This window comes from Pseudophryne corroboree, chromosome 2 (genome assembly GCF_028390025.1).
Source record: "Pseudophryne corroboree isolate aPseCor3 chromosome 2, aPseCor3.hap2, whole genome shotgun sequence".
Classification (NCBI taxonomy): domain Eukaryota; kingdom Metazoa; phylum Chordata; class Amphibia; order Anura; family Myobatrachidae; genus Pseudophryne; species Pseudophryne corroboree.
The window spans coordinates 623,704,733-623,726,141 of NC_086445.1; the positions used below are offsets into that span (position 1 = coordinate 623,704,733).

The 21,409-nt window shown below is 47.2% G+C and overlaps 1 protein-coding gene across 1 annotated transcript in view; it reads right to left on the reverse strand.

Annotated features, from left to right (window-relative positions):
* ACACA (acetyl-CoA carboxylase alpha) overlaps positions 1-21,409 on the reverse strand; it is an 848,870-nt gene that overhangs the window by 718,972 nt on the left and 108,489 nt on the right. The window lies entirely within an intron of this gene.

The following is a 21,409-nucleotide window of genomic DNA, read 5'->3' on the forward strand; positions in this document are numbered from 1 at the left end:
GGTAGTTAGTAATGAAATTATTAATTTCTCCAGCTTGGCCTCACTAAAGAAAAGTACTGAGTACTTGATTCATATGCTGTGGAGGCCCCTCAACAACACTATAATACACATTAGAAATGACATGTGTAATAAAGGAGACATTAATATGAATCTCCTGGAAGTGTTACTATCTGTGGCAAGAAGCCACAAGATAGTGGGGGCTTACGGTTAACCGATAAATAGGAGAGCCAAGGAAACCGAGCAGGTGTAATAGGCTGTTGCCAGGATGGAACTGTGTAAACGAGACCCCTTGCAGAAAACGCATTTCACCCTTAGGCTTGTTCACTTCCGGGTTTTGTGCCTTTCTTTGCTACCACTCACTGCTTGACCCATTTAAGTTTGCCTTCTGTCCTTTTCACACCACTGAAACTGCCCTCATTAAAAATCTACAATGACCTCAATGCTGCCACATCCAAGAGCCACTATTCTCTGTTTATTCTCCTTGACCTCTGTGCTGCATTTTACACTGGACCGCCCTCAACTCCTGCATATCCATGAGTCCATTGTTCTGCATGATACTGCCCTCTCCTGGCTATCCTCTTACCTCTCTGACCATTCATTATCGGTCTCCTCTCATGACTCAACCTCTCTCGCTCTTCCCCTAATAGTAGGTGTCCCCAAGGTTCTCTTCTTCTCACCTCCTTTCACTATCTATTGCCGGCACAACTATCTTCTCTAACAATCAAGTATGCGGTCTTGGAGTTATCCTCGATTCCTCCTTCAAACCACACATTCAGTACCTCTCACAGTCCTGCCACTTCCATCTCAAAAATAATTCCATGATTGGACCCTTTTTCTCCCTGAATGCTACTAAGACCATCATAGACTCATTGGTCATCTCCAAATTGGACTACTGTAATTTGCTCCTGTCTGGCCTCCCTGACAAAATGCTTCTCCTCACTCCATTCTATCCTCAATGTCGCTACCTAGCTCATCTTCCTCTTTAAACATACCAAGTCCGCCTCCCCTCTCTTACAAGCCCTACACTGGATCCCCTTTCCCTTCCGAATCCAATTCAAGCTTCTTACACTCAATTACAAAGCCCTCACCCATATACATATCTGTCCTTCTCTTTTTACACTCCCATTCACCCTCTCCTGTCAACTGATTACTTCCTTCAATTCCTGCCTCCAAGATTGTGGCCATGGCACTCCCTGCCTCTGAAATTCTCTACCTCTCCCTATCAGACTCCCCATCTCTCTACAAAACTTTCAATGAGCTCTCAAGACCCACTTCTTCATCAAACCCAGCCATCTATCATCCTAACCCTCTGTTCCATGCTCACTTCTACCCCATCTACGTCACCCCTGTCTATCTACCCCTACCCTACAGAATGTAAGCTCTCACAAAAAAAGCCTATTCCCCTCATATGCTTTCCCTCTCTTAGGGTGTGTACACACGGTGAGATATTTTCTTTCGATTTTGACTATATAGTCAAAATCGCAAGAAAAGTTAGTGCAGATCGCAAGGTGAAAGTCACCTTGCGATCCCGATTCGATCCCGATGCGCGGTCCCGCCAGGTCGGCATCGCAAGAAAAGATAGACTGTGCAGGCAAGTCAATCCTTGCTAGATCGGTGTACTATCTAGTTCATCTCACATGTCAATGACATATCTTAGCCTATTTTCTACTCCATACTCCCTACAAAAGCACCTAACCCTTGGTTTCTGCCACCATGATGATTATTTCAGTGTCCTGTCCTCTGATGCAGAAATGTTTATATACACCATGTATTTGTCATACACTGTCTTGTATTGTAAGACAATGTTTTCTTGTTGTGCTCATTTGTTTATATATTTTGTTAGATGCAGCAGAACCCTTGTGGCACCATATAAATTAAAAATATATATTATTGTTATTGTTTAACACACACACGTTTGCAATGTACATTTTTTAACCTTAAGGAATTAGATGTGTTCTAGTTAAATGTTTTATGAATCCACGCACATTAGTTTCTATGGGCCCAATTCAGCATGCATCGCATAAGCAAAATCTTCCTCTAATAGGCAAAACCATGTTGCACTGCAGGTGGGGCAGATGTAATATGTGCAGAGAGAGTTAGATTTGAATGGGGTGTGTTCAAACTGAAATCTAAATCACAATGTAAAAAAAAAAAGCAACCAGTATTTACTCTGTACAGAAACAATATAACCCACCCAAATCTAACTCTCTTGCACGTTACTGCTGCCCCACCTGCAGTGCATAGTAGTTTTGCCCATTAGAGAAAGATTTTGCTTTTGCAATCCATGCTGAATTAGGCCCCATGTACAGTACTTAGGGGGTAATTCCAAGTTGATCGCAGCAGGAAATTTTTTAGCAGTTGGGCAAAACCATGTGCACTGCAGGGGGGCAGATATAACATGTGCAGAAAGAGTTAGATTAGGGTGGGTTATTTTGTTTCTGTGCAGGGTAAATACTGGCTGCTTTACTTTTACACTGCAATTTAGATTGCAGATTTAACTCATCCCACCCAAATCTAACTCTCTCTGCACATTTTGTATCTGCCTCCCCTGCAGTGCACATGGTTTTGCCCAACTGCTAAAAAATTTCCTGCTGCGATCAACTTGGAATTACCCCCTAAGGACCCTATTCAGCACGGATCGCAAAACTTGCTAAAAAGTGCAATCAAATAGTTGCCGCCCAGAAATAAAAAAAATAAAAATTGCAGAAATTGTGAATGCATCGCAATGTGATCACATAACCATAAGCAAATACCAGAAGATTTTCCATCTGCGCCAGGCAAGGTCATCCACAATTCTGAATACGCAAGAGGTCAGAGACCCACCCGAAAAACGCCTTGCCATGCCTGCATATTTACAAAACACACCCACAAAATGACAGGTTTTCTCCCCTAAGCACTGGCTTCCTATCAAAATGTGATTGCATTGAAGCACAATGCGTTTGCAGAAATAATTGCAAATCACGGGTGCGTACGCGCAATGCAAACGCTGCGCATGTGCAGTCGTTCGATAATCGTCCGGATTGCGTTTTATCAATTTTGCGATATGTGCTGAATAGGGTCCTAAGCCTTGGAGAGAAATGAAGTGGACGGAAATAAAGTACCAGCCAACCAGCCCCTAACGGTCATTTTTTAAATCCCAGCCTATACCATGGCAGTCAGGAGCTGATTGGTTGGTACTTTATCACTCTCCAAGGCTTATGCTAGCCATACATCAGACCAACTTTTCTCCAACTCTCCAAACCTCCAATTTGTCTGTCCAACAAAAACAGTGCTCCACACATCTAACCAACTTTTCATCAGTGCTCCACACATCTAACCAACTTTTCATCAGTGCTCCACACATCTAACCAACTTTTCATCAGTGCTCCACACATTAACCAACTTTTCATCAGTGCTCCACACAGCTAACCAACTTTTCATCAGTGCTCCACACATCTAACCAACTTTTCATCAGTGCTTCACACATCTAACCAACTTTTCATCAGACCAACTAACCTGCCAACTTCTGTCCAACTTGTGATGTCACCGAAGTAGGTGGACAGTGTCAATGAAACTGGGCTTTTCTTTCACAACCGTACTTTTATTAAATTGACACACAGCTCACACCCACAAATAAGTGTGGCTGTATGTGGCACTTGCACTACCACCGGACTCAGATTTTTATTCTAACCACCTACTTTCGAGCTGTTCACACCAAATTGGATTCCCCCCTAAGAATGGTATTCTCACTGCAGCTAAAAACCATTCATTATTACTGTACATGTAAGCTCTCACGAGCAGGGTCCTTTCCCCTCATGTGCTTTTCCTTCTCTTACACTATGCTATACTCTATACTCCCTTCGATGGCACCATACCCTTGGTCAATCTCCATCACGTATGTCTCACACCCCCACACACACTCCTGATGTATTGCTAGCATTAGCCACTGCTGTCAGGTGAGGGGGTGGGGGAAGGGGCACAGTGCAAGCCACAGCCTGTTCATGCCGGGACGAAAGAAGATGCATTGGACTGCATGCTCAGTATGGACCTACAGTACAGTGCAGCTACAGTAATACTTTGGAGGATGTTGGCCAGTACTACTAGCACTGTCCTGTCTCTGCAACATACTCCGTATTGACCTGTGGAGCATCTGAAGAGTACACTCTGTACTGATATACTATAAAGGGCACCCATTGCCTGTCATAGGGAGGCAGTCAATTTCCTGCCTGTCGGGATCCCGGCGGTCAGGATACCTACACCGGAATCCCGACACCAGCTGAAATACCAGCGGTCGGAGTCCCAACCGCTGGCTGGTTACCCCTCTGGGGTGGTGGTCAACGCCACCACCCAGAGGGGAATATAACCGTGGGGTAACATACACGTGGCGAGTGGGACACGCTGTGCTTGCCGCTGGGATATAGACTGTCGGGCTCCCAGTGTGGGTCTCCTGACCGCCGGGATCTCGTACTGATCCCCTGTCATGTCTATGGGAGATACTCAGTACTGCCCTATAGTGCAGCTGATGAACATACAGTAGTCAGTACTAAATTATTAAGGGCCCCCACTGTCCTGTCACGGTACTGACCTGTGGGGCAGCTGATAAGTATAGTCAATACTAATACACTATATAGGGCCCCCACTGTCCTGTCTCTGGGAGATACTCAGACTGACCTATAGTGCAGCTGGTGAGAATGGTCACCAATAAGTAGCTCATAGTTAGGACAGTCAGTGGGTGCCCTATATAGTGAATTAGTACTGACTATAGTTATCAGCTGCTCTATAAGTCACTCAGTGATGGGTATAGTCTGTATTAATATACTATCCCGTCTCTGGGAACTACTCTGGACTGGCATATACAGCAGCTGATGTGTTTAGTACTATAGTCAGTACTCGTACACTGTAGAGGGCAGCACCCGCTGACTCTCCTGCTCTGGCAGATACTCAGCCCTAATGTACGGTCACCGTGCAGCGGGTGAATCTGGCAGAGCAGGGGTTACTGGCAGTGGGGTGTGCTGCTGCCGCTGTGTTGCCCGGTGGTCATGTGCTCTGCCAGGGGCCGGGTATGGGAGGGGGGGCTGATTTTAAGTCCCGTGCTCAGCCTCAGCCCGCAGCGGGCGAGTCTCTCACTACTCTCAGAGCAGCAGCAACTGTCAGGAAACCCAGGGGGTGCGGGTCAGTGCAGAGCCCTCTCTACCCGCAAACCACAACCCCACCCCCCCACAGAGACTTTGCGCCAACTCCGGGCTCAGGCTCAGATGCACCCGGGGGGCTTGGCACAGTGAGAGGGGGGCATGAGTGAGCCCGAGGCTGCCCTATTGTTCTGTAAGCAGCGGCTGATGGCAGAGGGTGACCGGCTGCTGCTCAACTGCTTCATCTGTGGGAGAGGGGTGCCCTGGGGGCGTGAGGTCCGGCTGACAGTCCAGTGCCCGGGAGGGCTGCGCCTTCTTCCACACTCCTTCAGCAGCAGAAGCCTGCACAGTTCACCAGGGTCGGAGCCGCTGAGCCCAGGGGTCAGTGCCAGGGTGTGCGCCGTGTGTCAGCGCTTCCTGAGGGTGAGTGCTCCCAGCTGACATCAGACTTCCTGCCTCCGGATGGCTCCCGCACCACTGCTACCGTGTTGACAGGGGCAGCTGGGCAGCTAGGCAGCAGTGATGGACTGCCGCAGCTGCCCCTGAACCTTCTCCCACCTCCCACTTCTTTACCGCCGCTGCCGAGGTGAGAGGGGCAGCTCAACAGCAGTAATACACTGCCGCAGCTGCCCCTGAACTTCCTCCCACCTCTTGCGGCCGCTGCTGGGGTGAGAGGGGCAGCCCGACAGCAGTAATGCACCTGAACCAGCTCACGCTCCACAGTACCACCGCTGCCGAGGATCCTGGGCTGACAAGGGCAGCCCAGCCGGCAGTGACGGGGAAGTAGGCGGACATTGCTGGTCAGTGTCGGCCTACTTATCGTCCAGTTGGGGGGAAAGTTCCCCCTACACCTGAACGATTAGTTGGGAAAATCAAACAGGTTTGATTTTCCCAACTAGTTGGACAGACCGTTTCTGGACGTTTTTTAGCAAGTGGGAGCAAACGGCTGATAATCGTTTGCTCCCATGCACTGCAAGATTATCTTTCCAACCAGCCAAAAAGTTGGCTGGTTGGAAAGAAATCGTCCTAATGTATGGCCAGCATTAGTACTTAGACCCCATAGAAATAAAGAAACCTAGAAGAACTTGACGGCATATAAAAACCACTTGGCCTATCTAGTCTGTCCATGTACACGCATACACTAGAGTTAATTTTTGTCGGGAGCCAATTAACAGGGGTAGATTGGGATGGAAGACCAGCACTGAAAATTTACGGAAGCAGCACTAATGGTGGCGGGGTCTGTTGTGGGAGCTTTTTCGGCCGAGGGGGGGCAGTATCCCTCCTTGTATCGCCCAATTCGGAGTTGGACACAGTTGCTACCTTTCTTGCATCTTTTTCTGCAGTTGCAACTTGCAAATTTATGCAAACGCCACTATAATGACCTTCCCTGGTGTGCATCCATGGATCTGAATATGCAAGGACTAAGATGTCCACTTTCAGGGTCTACAGATGCTGCAATAATGTTTTGTGCGTCTTTAGACGTCACCATTGGTCGCAATATTAACATTTTTCCAGCCCTATGCTAGGTGGAGATCATATGACTGAGTATGGCCTCCAATCTGAGCAATTCTACATCTCTATATACAACCACATTCAGCAACACGCCCATATTACATTATATCTGCATCTGATTTGCCAACCCCTAGTAATTTCTAATACAATTTCTAATACACTTTGAGGGGGTTCCCCTGTTCACTTCTTCATTAGACCCCACATTTACAATACTTTCTCTGGTTGTGGTGTCTCCGATGGATGTCCTTGAGCCGAGCCCCATTCTGTAGATATATGTATGTGCTTTTCTATCTTTGAATTTGATTGCATTGTTTCACCCACTTATCCCCACCCCATATACTTTAAATGAACAGAATTGGTACTTGAGGCATTTTACAATTGTTTAATATTGTGATAGACCTATGCAAAACTATTTTGTTATACCTTACTGTCCGTCCCAAAACAGTAAAAATAATGTATAAAACTATTAATCTAATAAAATAAACAAACATAAAAAAAGTATGACAACAGCTACTTCAAATCTTTAAAAGTTTAGCAATTTCACAAGGCACACAAAAATGGATGATGATCAAATCAATTTATTAGTCCATTACATGTGCTTGCAAGGGGGGGCCTAATATAAACATATGTGATACAGGTTGAGTATCCCATATCCAAATATTCCGAAATACGGAATATTCCGAAATACGGACTTTTTTGAGTGAGAGTGAGATAGTGAAACCTTTGTTTTTTGATGGCTCAATGTACACAAACTTTGTTTAATACACAAAGTTATTAAAAATATTGTATTAAATGTCCTTCAGGCTGTGTGTATAAGGTGTATATGAAACATAAATGAATTGTGTGAATGTACACACACTTTGTTTAATGCACAAAGTTATTAAAAATATTGGCTAAAATTAGTTTCAGGCTGTGTGTATAAGGTGTATATGACACATAAATGCATTCTGTGCTTAGATTTAGGTCCCATCGCCATGATATCTCATTATGGTATGCAATTATTCCAAAATACGGAAAAATCCCATATCCAAAATACCTCTGGTCCCAAGCATTTTGGATAAGGGAGACTCAACCTGTAGTAGTAATGCAGAGATCTCAGTAGTTACTATATTTGCAAAGAAATGGTTAAGCCAACAGCCATTTCACGGGGTCTCTGATTTGTTGGTCTTAACACTATATGGATTATAGTACCCAAATTTAAGTCATACATTGGTGTACTGCTACATGATAATAGCACATAAACACATTCAGAAATTCTTCCAAATGTTTATATGGAGAATGAAGCAAATACAAAACAAAATTCAGAAATGCGTAGACAATGGCATTGCAGGACTTAAGTTACAAAAGTAAGCAGAACATAAAAGCCAAATCACTTAAGATCCACATCTGTAGTATACATTTATGTGCCAATGCAGAGACAAGAAGTAGAAATTTTTTACTGCCATGCAACAGTCTGGTATGGAAAGGAGGGATTCCCAGAACCGCCCATTCTGCTGACAATGGGCTGTAATTAAGTAGGTATGTACAAACAAATCTGCAAACTTGTCACCAAGAGCGAGGTATAAGGGGACATTCCCACTTGCAATATATAAACAAAGCTTCCAGGGCACCACACTTCAGGCAAGTCGCTGACTCGGATAGTCCATTCAGAAATATCACATAATGGGTATGATCCCTACATTGTATATGTTGTAAAACATTTCTTTATACATGCTTGATGACATACTATGTATGGGAGTAAGTAAACTTTTTTTTAAGAGATGTTCCATAGTAACATGGCGAAAGGTGTGTAACCACGAAGGCAATCCCCTTTGAATTTTAAACAAATCCATGAGAATATGTAAAAGCTTATAATCAATCGATATAGCCATCCTATTCATAAGGAGCCTAGATAGAATAACATCGAGATTATCAAACCAATCTTGGGAAGCAAAATATATGACCACTGAAATAACAGAGTGCTGGGTCTGATAAAGTACGAGAGCTTGAGAAGGTGGAATAATACACTGCTGAAAAAAAAAAAAAAAAAACTCTTAAACACATCCTAGATCTGAATGAATGAAATAATAAGATTTTACTCACCGGTAAATCTATTTCTCGTAGTCCGTAGTGGATGCTGCGACTCCGTAAGGACCATGGGGATTAGCGGCTCCGCAGGAGACTGGGCACAACTAAAGAAAGCTTTAGGACTACCTGGTGTGCACTGGCTCCTCCCACTAAGACCCTACTCCAGACCTCAGTTAGGATACTGTGCCCGGAAGAGCCGACACAATAAGGAATGATTTTGAATCCCGGGTAAGACTCATACCAGCCACACCAATCACACCGTATAACTCGTGATACTATACCCAGTTAACAGTATGAAATATAACTGAGCCTCTCAACAGATGGCTCAACAATAACCCTTTAGTTAGGCAATAACTATAAACAAGTATTGCAGACAATCCGCACTTGGGATGGGCGCCCAGCATCCACTACGGACTACGAGAAATAGATTTACCGGTGAGTAAAATCTTATTTTCTCTGACGTCCTAAGTGGATGCTGGGACTCCGTAAGGACCATGGGGATTATACCAAAGCTCCCAAACGGGCGGGAGAGTGCGGATGACTCTGCAGCACCGAATGAGCAAACTCTAGGTCCTCCTCAGTCAGGGTATCAAACTTGTAGACTCTTACAAAAATGTTTTAACCCGACCAAGTAACAGCTCGGCAAAGTTGTAAAGCTGAGACCCCTCGGGCAGCCGCCCAAGAAGAGCCCACTTTTCTCGTGGAATGGGCTTTAACAGAATTAGGGTGCGGCAGTCCAGCCGCAGAATGTGCAAGTTGAATCGTGCTACAGATCAAGCGAGCAATCGTCTGCTTAGAAGCAGGAGCACCCAGCTTGTTGGGTGCATACAGGAGATATAGCGAGTCAGTTTTCCTGACTCCAGCTGTCCTGGAAACATATACTTTTCAGGGCCCTGACTACATCCAGTAACTTGGAATCCTCCAAGTCCCAAGTAGCCGTAGGCACCACAATAGGTTGGTTCACATTAAAAAATTATACCACCTTAGGAAGGAATTGGGAACGAGTCCTCAATTCCGCCTTATCCATATAAAATACAGATAAGGGCTTTTGTATGACAAAGCCGCCAATTCTGATACACGCCTGGCCGACGCCAAGGCCCACAGAATGACCACTTTCCCCGTGAGGTATTATAGCTCCACAGATTTAAGTGGCTAAACCCAATGCGACTTCAGGAAATCCAACACCACGTTGAGATCCCACGGTGCCACTGGAGGCACAAACGGGGGCTGACTATGCAGCACTCCCTTAACAAAAGTCTGAACTTCAGGCAGTGAAGCCAGTTCAATTTTGGAAGAAAATCGATAGAGCCGAAATCTGGACCTTAATGGAACCCAATTTTAGGCCCATAGTCACCTCTGACTGTAGGAAGTGCAGAAATCAACCTAGCTGAAATTTCTCCTTTGGGGCCTTCCTGGCCTCACAGTACGCAACATATTTCCGCCATATGCGGTGATAATAGTTTGCGTTCACTTCTTTCCTAGCTTCAAATAGCGTAGGGATAACTTCCTCCGGAATTCCCTTTTCCTTCAGGATCCGGCGTTCAACCGCCATGCCGTCAACGCAGCCGCGGTACGTCTTGGAACAGACAGGCCCCCTGCTGCAGCAGGTCCTGTCTGAGCGGCAGAGGCCATAGGTCCTCTGAGATCATTTCTTGGAGTTCTGGTTACCAAGCTCTTCTTGGCCAACCCGGAACAATGAGTATAGTTCTTACTCCTCTCCTTCTTATTATTCTCATTACCCTGGGTAAGAGAGGCAGAGAAGGGAACACATACACCGACTGGTACACCCACGGTGTTACCAGAGCGTCCACAGCTATCGCCTGAGGGTCCTTGACCTGGCGCAATATCTTTGTAACTTTTAGTTGAGGCGGGACGCCATCATGTCCACCTGTGGCCTTTCCCAACGGTGTACAATCATTTGGAAGACTTCTGGATGAAGTCCCCACTCTCCCGGGTGGAGGTTTCTTAGTTGTCCACTCCGGGAATGAACACTGCTGACAGTGCTAACACATGATTTTCCGCCCATCGGAGAATCCTTGTGGCTTCTGCCATCGCCATCCTGCTTCTTGTGCCGCCCTGTCGGTTTACACGAGCGACCGCCGTGATGTTGTCTGACTGGATCAGCACCGGCCGGTGTTGAAGCAGGGGTCTAGCCTGACTTAGGGCATTGTAAATGGCCCTCAGTTCCAGAATATTTATGTGTAGGGAAGTCTCCTGACTTTTCCATAGCCTTGGAAGTTCCTTCCCTGTGTGACTGCCCCCCAGCCTCGAAGGACCCAGTCCTGTATGCCGAATCTGCGGCCCCCTAGAAGATGCCCCTCTGCAGCCACCACAACAGCAACACCCTGACCCTTGGAGACAGGGTTATCCGCCGATGCATCTGAATATGCGACCCGGACCACTTGTCCAACAGATCCCACTGGAAAATCCTTGCATGGGACCTGGCGAATGGAATTTCTTCGTAAGAAGCTACCATCTTTCCCAGGGCTCGCGTGCATTGATGCACCGACACCTGTATACGTATTAGGAGGTCTCTGTCTAGAGACAACAACTCCTTGGACTTCTCCTCCGGGAGAAACCCTTTTCATCCTGTTCTGTGTCCAGAACCATACCCAGGAACAGTAGACGCGTCGTGGGAACCAGCTGCGACTTTGGAATATTCAGAATCCAGCCGTGCTGTTGTAGCACTTCCCGAGATAGTGCTACTCCGACGAACAACTGCTCCCTGGACCTCGCCTTTATAAGGAGATCGTCCAAGTACGGGATAATTATTTCGGCCATTACCTTGGTAAATACCTCGGTGCCGGGGACAGACCAACGGCAACGTCTGGAATTGGTAATGACAATCCTGTACCACAATATTGAGGTACTCCTGGTGAAGAGGGTAAATAGGGACATGCAGGTAATCATCCTTGATGTCCAGTGATACCATGAAATTCTCCAGGCTTGCAATAATCGCCATGAGCGATTCCATTTTGAACTTGAACCTTCGTATATAAAAGTGTTCAAGGCTTTCAATTTTAGAATGGGTCTCACCGAACCGTCTGGTTTCGGTACCACAACATTTTGGAATAGTAACCCCGGCCTTGTTGAAGGAGGGGTATCTTGCTTTCACCTGCTGGAAGTACAGCTTGTGAATTGCCGCCAGTACTACCTTTCTCCGAGGGCAGCCGGCAAGGCTGATGTGAGGTAACGGCGAGGGGGAGTCGCCTCGAACTCCAGCCTGTATCCCTGTGATACTATTTGCAGAACCTAGAGATCCACCTGTGGGCAAGCCCACTGGTCCCTGAAGTTCCCGAGACGCGCCCCTACCGCACCTGTCTCCACCTGTGGAGCCCCAGCGTCATGCGGTGGACTCAGAGGAAGCGGGGGAAGATTTTTGATCCTGGGAACTGGCTGCTGGTGCAGCTTTTTTCCTTCTTCCCTTGTCTCTGTGCAGAAAGGAAGCGCCTTTGACCCGCTTGCTTTTCTGAAGCCGAAAGGACTGTACCTGAAAATACGGTGCTTTCTTAGGCTGTGAGGAAACCTGAGGTAAAAAAATTTCTTCCCAGCTGTTGCTGTGGATACGAGGTCCCAGAGACCATCCCCAAACAATTCCTCACCCTTATAAGGCAGAATCTCCATGTGCCTTTTACAGGCAGCATCACCTGTCCACTGCCGGGTTTCTAATACCCTCCTGGCAGAATGGACATTGCATTAATTATGGATGCCAGCCGGCAAATATCCCTCTGTGCATCCTTTATATATAAGACAACGTCTTAAATATGCTCAATGTTAGCAAAATATTATCCCTGTCTTAGCGTATTAATATTATCTGACAGGGTATCAGACCACGCTGCAGCAGCCCTATTTATGCTGAGGCAATTGCAGGTCTCAGTATATAACCTGAGTGTGTAAATACAGACTTCAGGATCGCCTCCTGCTTTTTATCAGCAGGTTCCTTCAAGGTGGCCGTATCCTAAGACGGCAGTGCCACCTTTTGACAAACGTGTGAGCGCCTTATCCACCCTAAGGGATATCTCCCAACGTGACCTATCCTCTGGCGGGAAAGGGTACGCCTCAGTAACTTTTTAGAAATTACCAGTTTTTTATTGGGGGAAACCACGCTTCTTTACACACTTCATTCATTCATCTGATGGGGGAACAAAACACTGGCTGCTTTTTCTCCCCAAAAATAAAACCCCTCTTATGTGGTACTTGGGTTCATGTCAGAAAATGCGTAACACATTTTTCATTGCCGAGATCATGTAACGGATGTTCCTAGTGGATTGTGTATATGTCTCAACTTCGTCGCCACTGGAGTCAGACTCCGTGTCGACATCTGTGTCTGCCATCTGAGGTAACGGGCGTTTTTTGAGCCCCTGATGGCCTTTGAGACGCCTGGGCAGGCGCGGGCTGAGAAGCCGGCTGTCCCACAGCTGTTACGTCATCCAGCCTTTTATGTAAGGAGTTGACACTGTCGGTTAATACCTTCCACCTATCCATCCACTCTGGTGTCGGCCCCACAGGGGGCGACATCCCATTTATCGGCCTCTGCTCCGCCTCCACGTAACCTTCCTCATCCAACATGTCGACACAGCCGTACCGACACACCGCACACACACAGGGAATGCTCTGACTGAGGACAGGACCCCACAAAGTCCTTTGGGGAGACAGAGAGAGAGTATGCCAGCACACACCAGAGCGCTATATAATGCAGGGATTAACACTATAACTGAGTGATTTTTCCCCAAATAGCTGCTTGTATACATATATTGCGCCTAAATTTAGTGCCCCCCCTCTCTTTTTAACCCTTTGAGCCTGAAAACTACAGGGGAGAGCCTGGGGAGCTGTCTTCCAGCTGCACTGTGAAGAGAAAATGGCGCCAGTGTGCTGAGGGAGAAGCCCCGCCCCTTTTTCAACTGACTTTCTCCCGCTTTTTCTGGAATACTGGCAGGGATAATTTTACATCTATATAGCCTCTAGGACTATATATGATGTAGATTTGCCAGCCAAGGTGTCATATATTGCCCTCAGGGCGCCCCCCCCAACGCCCTGCACCCATCAGTGACCGGAGTGTGAGGTGTACATGAGGAGCAATGGCGCACAGCTGCAGTGCTGTGCGCTACCTTGGTGAAAACCGAAGTCTTCTGCCGCCGATTTTCCGGACCTCTTCATGCTTCTGGCTCTGTAAGGAGGACGGCGGCGCGGCTCCGGGAACGAACACCAAGGTCGGGTCCTGCGGTCGATCCCTCTGGAGCTAATGGTGTCCAGTAGCCTAAGAAGCCCAAACTACCACCTGTTAGGTAGGTTCGCTTCTTCTCCCCTTAGTCCCTCGCTGCAGTGAGTCTGTTGCCAGCAGATCTCACTGTAAAATAAAAAACCTAAATATACTTTCTTTCTAGGAGCTCAGGAGAGCCCCTAGTGTGCATCCAGCTCAGCCGGGCACAAGAATCTAACTGAGGTCTGGAGGAGGGTCTTAGTGGGAGGAGCCAGTGCACACCAGGTAGTCCTAAAGCTTTCTTTAGTTGTGCCCAGTCTCCTGCGGAGCCGCTAATCCCTATGGTCCTTACGGAGTCCCAGCATCCACTTAGGACGTCAGAGAAATTCTTATTAAATACTTTGTTCTTTACATAGTTGAATGTGCCGACCACAAAATCCCACAAAAATTATCAATGGAAATCAAATTTATTAACCCATGGAGGTCTGGATTTGGAGTCACACTCAAAATTAAAGTGGAAAAACACACTACAGGCTGATCCAATTTTAATGTAATGTCCTTGAAACAAGTCAAAATGAGGCTCAGTAGTGTGTGGCCTCCACGTGCCTGTATGACCTCCCTACAACGCCTGGGCATGCTCCTGATGAGGTGGCGGATGGTCTCCTGAGGGATCTCCTCCCAGACCTGGACTAAAGCATCCGCCAACTCCTGGACAGTCTGTGGTGCAACGTGGCGTTGGTGGATGGAGCGAGACATGATGTCCCAGATGTGCTCAATTGGATTCAGGTCTGGGGAACGGGCGGGCCAGTCCATAGCATCAATGCTTTCGTCTTGCAGGAACTGCTGACACACTACAGCCACATGAGGTCTAGCATTGTATTGCATTAGGAGGAACCCAGGGCCAACCGCACCAGCATATGGTCTCACAAGGGGTCTGAGGATCTCATCTCGGTACCTAATGGCAGTCAGGCTACCTCTGGCGAGCACATGGAGGGCTGTGCGGCCCCCCCAAAGAAATGCCACCCCACACCATTACTGACCCACTGCCAAACCGGTCATGCTGGAGGATGTTGCAGGCAGCAGAACGTTCTCCTTGGCGTCTCCAGACTCTGTCACGTCTGTCACATGTGCTCAGTGAGAACCTGTTTTCATCTGTGCTCATCAGGGCACCAGTGGCGAATTTGCCAATCTTGGTGTTTTCTGGCAAATACCAAACATCCCGCACGGTGTTGGGCTGTAAGCGCAACCCCACCTGTGGACGTCGGGCCCTCATACCACCCTCATGGAGTCTGTTTCTGATCGTTTGAGTAGACACATGCACATTTGTGGCTTGCTGGAGGTAATTTTGAAGGGCTCTGGCAGTGCTCATCCTGTTCCTCCTTGCACAAAGGTGGAGGTAGCGGTCCTGCTGCTGGGTTGTTGCCCTCCTACGGCCTCCTCCACGTCTCCTGATGTACTGGCCTGTCTCCTGGTAGCGCCTCCATGCTCTGTACACTACGCTGTCAGACACAGCAAACCTTCTTGCCACAGCTCGCATTGATGTGCCATCCTGGATAAGCTGCACTACCTGAGCCACTTGTGTGGATTGTAGACTCCGTCTCATGCTACCACTAGAGTGAAAGCACCGCCAGCTTTCAAAAGTGACCAAAACATCAGCCAGAAAGTATAGGAGCTGATAAGTGGTCTGTGGTCACCACCTGCAGAACAACTCCTTTATTGGGGGTGTCTTGCTAATTGCCTATAATTTCCACCTGTTGTCTATTCCATTTGCACAACAGCATGTGAAATTGATTGTCAATCAGTGTTGCTTCCTAAGTGGACAGTTTGATTTCACAGAAGTGTGATTGACTTGGAGTTACATTGTGTTGTTTAAGTGTTCCCTTTATTTTTATGAGCAGTGTACTTTATGTGAGTTTTGGTACGTTCATCTATATTGTGAAGCGGTGGCGAGTCACTGTCCTTATCTCCTATCAAGTACCGGTGGCAGGATAGGGCTCCTTTTCTGGACGTTCACGGGACTACTGTATGCATTTGAATACCACCACTATTGCTGTATTTTTTTCTCTTTTATGTTAAAATCTGGGATCTGCAATATGGCCTAAGAAATTAGCAGCTTGGAAAGAACTTCAAAGAAACACAAGTGATGTATATTCATATTTTAATGTTTGTGTTATCGTAGTTTCTTTACACATTGTATTGTGTGGCGCCTTTGATCTATCCTCACTGTATTTTCTGCTATTTCTGGTCTCTTACGCTGTATTATTTTTAGGACTGATTTTGTCTGTTGCTAATGTCGGCCGTTGTGTTTGTTCTCCGAATCATAGCTACCTCCAAAACATACCAACCCATATTTGATGACTTTTCACATTATGAGAAGAGGCAAGAGGAAGAGGACAGTGTCAAGAAGGTGATTAAAAATTAGAGAGGCACACGCAATCAGGAACAACACGCAGGCTTTCACCTCCACTCCTATATTGGTGTGGAACAGAAAGGACTTCAACCAAGCAAATATATAATTACCACATTACTGGACAAACTGAAAAACTAGGGGCCAAAGCCTCAGAATTTGTACCCCCTTCTCCATTTTTATGGATTATGATAATCACGGATTTAATTCTAGAATGCAAATAAAGTGGTATATACAGCACCAATCAAGATTGGATATTTTCCCCTCCATGGAGTCTAGAGACTTATTTTGTGAAAATCTCGTGGGTTTCTTTTTTTCCATTTTTTTTATTGCATTATTATTTACATATTTTGTGGCAGATGTTTTATTTTCATTTTTCACAGCTCCCAGTTACATGCATGTGAGCATACCTGTGTGTCTTGTCGATTCAGATTTTATTTTTAAATAAAGCAGCCCCTCATGATCCCCCAGAGCAGTCACGGATCAAGAAAAATAGGATTTTAATTACCTACCAGTTAATCCTTTTCTCGTAGTCCGTAGAGGATGCTGGAGTCCGCATTAGTACCATGGGGTATAGACGGGTCCACTAGGAGCCATTGGCACATTAAAAGTTTGAGAGCATGGGCTGGCTCCTCCTTCTATGCCCCTCCTACCAGACTCAGTCTAGAAACTGAGGGGATGGACATCTTCGAGAGAAGGATTATACACAGATATTGTCGAGATTCACACCAGCTCACACATACAAGGCAAACCAAGCTAACCAGCTTGAAAAATCAGCAACGGCTGAACAATATTACTTACCAAGTAACAAAACAGTACTGAACCAAGTAACCACTGCAGGATCACGAAGTGCTGGGCGGCACCCAGCATCCTCTATGGACTACAAGAAAAGGATTTACTGGTAGGTAATTAAAATCCTATTTTCTCTTACGTCCTAGAGGATGCTGGGGTCCACATTAGTACCATGGGGATGTACCAAAGCTCCAGAACGGGAGGGAGAGCGCGGAGGCTCCTACAGAACTGATTGACCAAATTTGAGGTCCTCAGAGGCCAAAGTATCGAACTTGAAGAACTTTGCAAACGTGTTCGACCCAGAGCAAGTAGCGGCTCGGCGAAGCTGTAAAGCAGAGACACCCCAGGGCAGTTGCCCAGGAAGAACCCAACTTACGAGTAGAGTGGGCCTTAACAGATGTAGGACATGGCAATCCTGCTGTAGAATACGCATGCTGGATAGTGAACCTGATCCAGCGAGATATTGTCTGCTTAGAAGCAGGACACCCAAGTTTCTTGGGATAATATAGGACAAACAGAGTCCGATTTTCTGTGACTAACAGTCCTCTTCACATAGATTTTCAGAGCCCTTACAACTACCAAGGACTTGGATGAAACTGAGGAGTCAGTAGCAACTGGCACCACAATAGGTTGGTTGATATGAAATGCCGACACAACCTTCGGAAGGAACTGCGGACGTGTCCACAGCTAACCTCTATCTTCATGGAAGATAGAGTATGGGCTTTTACATGACAAAGCCCCCAACACCGACACACGTCTAGCAGAAGCCAAGGCCAACAAAGTGACAGCCTTCCACGTGAGAAACTGGACCTCAATATCCTGTAGAGGCTCAAACCAGTCTGACTGGAGGAACTGTAACACCACGTTAAGATCCCAGGGCGCCGTAGGCGGCACAAAGGGAGGCTGGATGTGCAAAACTCCCTTCAAAAAGGTCTGAATGTCAGGGAGGGCAGCCAACTGTTTCTGGAAGAAAATGGGATAGGGACGAAATCTGAACCTTTACAGAACCTAATCTCAGACCCATATCCACACCTGCTTGGAGGAAGAGGAGAAAACATCCAAGTTTAAACTCCACCATAGAAAACTTCTTGAATTCACAACCAGACACATTTTTTCCAAATGCGATGGTAATGCTTCGACGTTACTCCTTTCCGAGCCTGTATCAGGGTAGGAATAACCTTGTTCAGAATGCCCTTCCGAGATAATATCTGGCATTCAACCTCCATGCCGTCAAATGTATCCACAGTAGGTCTTGATAAGCAAACGGCCCTTGCTGTAGCAGGTCCTCCCGAAGAGGAAGAGGCCTCGGCTCTTCTAGCAGCAGATCCAGAAGATCCGCGTACCAAGCCCTTCTTGGCCAGTATGGAGCAAGGAGGATTGCCTTAACTCTTGTTCTCCTTATGAGTTTTAGAACCCTTGGAATGAGTGGAAGTGGAGGAAACATATACAGACTGGAACACCCACGGAGTCACTAGGGTGTCCACTGCCACGGCTTGCAGGTCCCTCGACCTGGAACAATACAGCTGAAGCTTCGTGTTGAGACGAGAGGCCATCATGTCTATTTGAGGTACACCCCAAAGATTTGTCACCTCCGTGAACACCTCCGGATGGAGGCCCCACTCCCCTGGATGGAGATAGTGTCTGCTGAGGAAGTCCGCTTCCCAGTTGTCCACTCCTGGAATGAAGATTACCGATAGCGCCAACGCGTGTTGTTACCTCTGACATTGCAGCTCTGCTCGGCCCTGTCGCTTTATGTAAGCCACTGTCATTACATTGTCCGACTGCACTTGAATGGCCCGATTTCTCAGAAGATGGGCCGCTTGGAGAAGACCGTTGTAGACGGCTCTTAATTTCAGAATGTTTATCGGCAGGCCGGCTTCCAGACTTGACCACCTTCCTTGGAAGGTTTCCCCTTGAGTGACTGCACCCCAGCCCCGGAGACTTGCATTTGTGGTTAGAAGGATCCAGTCCTGAATCCCGAACCTGTGGCCCTCCAGAAGGGGAGGTAATTGCAGCCACCAGAGGAGTGAATCCTGGCCTTTGGCGACAGACGTATTCTCTGGTGCATGTGCAGATGAGATCCCAACCATTTGTCCAGGAGATCCAGTTGGAAGAGGGCCGAGCATGAAATCTCCCGTACTGCGGAGCCTCGTAAGAGGCCACCATCTCCCTCAGAAGGCTAATGCACTGACGAACAGACACCCACCCGGGCTGGCTTCAGGACATCCCGGACCATTGTTTGCATCACCAACGCTTTTTCCTCTGGGAAAAAAAAAAAAACCACACTCTGCACTTCCGTGTCATTCCCAGAAATTACAACATCCTGGTTGGTTCCAAATGTGATTTTGGAAGATTCAGGATACAACCATGTTCCTTGAGAAGCTGACTGTAACAGCTTCTCCTTGGACGATGCCTTTATCAGCAGATCGTCCAGATATGGAATTATGTTCACCCCCTGTCTGCGGAGGAGAACCATAATTTCCGCCATCACCTTGGTGAAGACCCTCGGTGCTGTGGAAAGGCCGAATAGAAGAGCCTGGAATTGAAAATGACAGACCAACAGTGCAAATCGGAGATCAGCTTGATGCGGCTGCCAAATCAGAATGTGGAGGTACGCATCTTTGATATCCAGGGATACCAGGAATTCCCCCTCCTCCAGACCTGATATCACCACCCTTAGAGAGACTCCATTTTGAACTTAAAATCACTAAACCCCTTTCTGAGGGAGTTCAAGTTCAGAATGGGCCTGATCGAACCATCCGGTTTCGATACCACGAAAAGGTTCGAATAGTAACCTTTGTTTTGCATCTGGAGAGGAACTGGTACAATAACCTGTGCCTCCACCAACTTCTGGATGGCTCCCTGTAGGGTAGCCCTGTCTGCTGGAAAAGCTGGCAAGCCTGATTTGAAGAACTGGTGCGGAGGGAGATCTTGAAATTCCAGCCGGTACCCCTGGGACACAATATCTTGTACCCAGGGAACCAGGCCAGACGACACCCAGACGTGACTGAAATGTCTGAGTCACACCCCCACCGGCCCTATCTCCAGGCCGCGCGGTCCACCATCATTGCTGAGGACTTTGGTGTACCTGAAGCAGGCTTCTGTTCCTGGGAACCTGCAGCAGCAAGTTTCTTGGATTTTGGACGACCTCCTCTAAAGAAAGTGTTGGACGGTTTGGCCTTTCTTGTTTTAGCAACCCGAAAGGACTGTGATGCAGCTGAATAAAAAAAGGTTTCTTCGTAGCAGGTGCAGCTGAGGGAGGGAAGAAAAGGTGACTTACCCACTGTAGCCGTGGAGAGCCACGCATCCAACGCTTCCCCAAAGAGAGCCTGACCTGTGTAGGGTAGGGTATCCACACCTCTCCTGGATTTCGCGTCGGCAGGCCACTGGCACAACCACAGTCCTCGACGAGCGGAGACCAACATGGAAGATATTCCTGCAGCCATTGAGCCCAGGTCTTTCATGGACTCCACCATAAACCCTGCAGAATCCTGAATGTTACGTAAAAACAATTCAACGTCACTTTTATCCATTTTATCCAAATCCTCAAGTAACGTGCCTGACCACTTTACTATAGCTTTGGAAATCCATGCACAGGCAATAGTAGGACGTAGTATCGCCGCTGAAGCAGTGTATATGGATTTGAGCGTAGTATCAATTTTGCGATCAGCCGGCTCCTTTAAGGCGGTAGATCCTGGGACAGGTAAAACCACTTTTTGAGAGAGTCTGGAAATAGACGCGCCCACTATAGGTGGGTTTTCCCATTATTTTCTATCCTCCTCAGGGAAGGGGAAAGCAACCAGACCCCTTCTAGGGATCTGGGATTTTCTCCGGTTTTTCCTATGCTTTTTCAAAAATAGCATTTAATTCTTTGGACGCAGGGAAGGTTAGCGAGGCTTTCTTATTGTCGGTGAAGTAAGCCTCTCCAACCTGCTCTGGTGTTGTATCAGCAATATTCAACACATCCCCGATAGCCTCCTTCATCAACTGCACCCCTTTAGCAAGAGATGCGCCCCCCCTGACCACATCCCCATCACAGTCTGCCGTGTCAGAATCAGTATCCGTGTCATCTTGCATAATCTGGGCAAGAGCATGTTTGTGGGAACCTACAGAGGGGGCCCTGAGGTAACAGAATCGGAACAAACTGCCCTTCTGCTCCATGGGAGGTTTCTGTCCTCCCTGAGCTCGCCTTAGAACACCTGCGTTACGGTTTGACAGGTTGTGTTGTGTTGAGTCCATTCCTTTATTCCCGGTTTACCTATGACTGTGTCTCTATTTCTGACACGGTGCATATACTTAAATTTGCAGATGATATTGCTATCG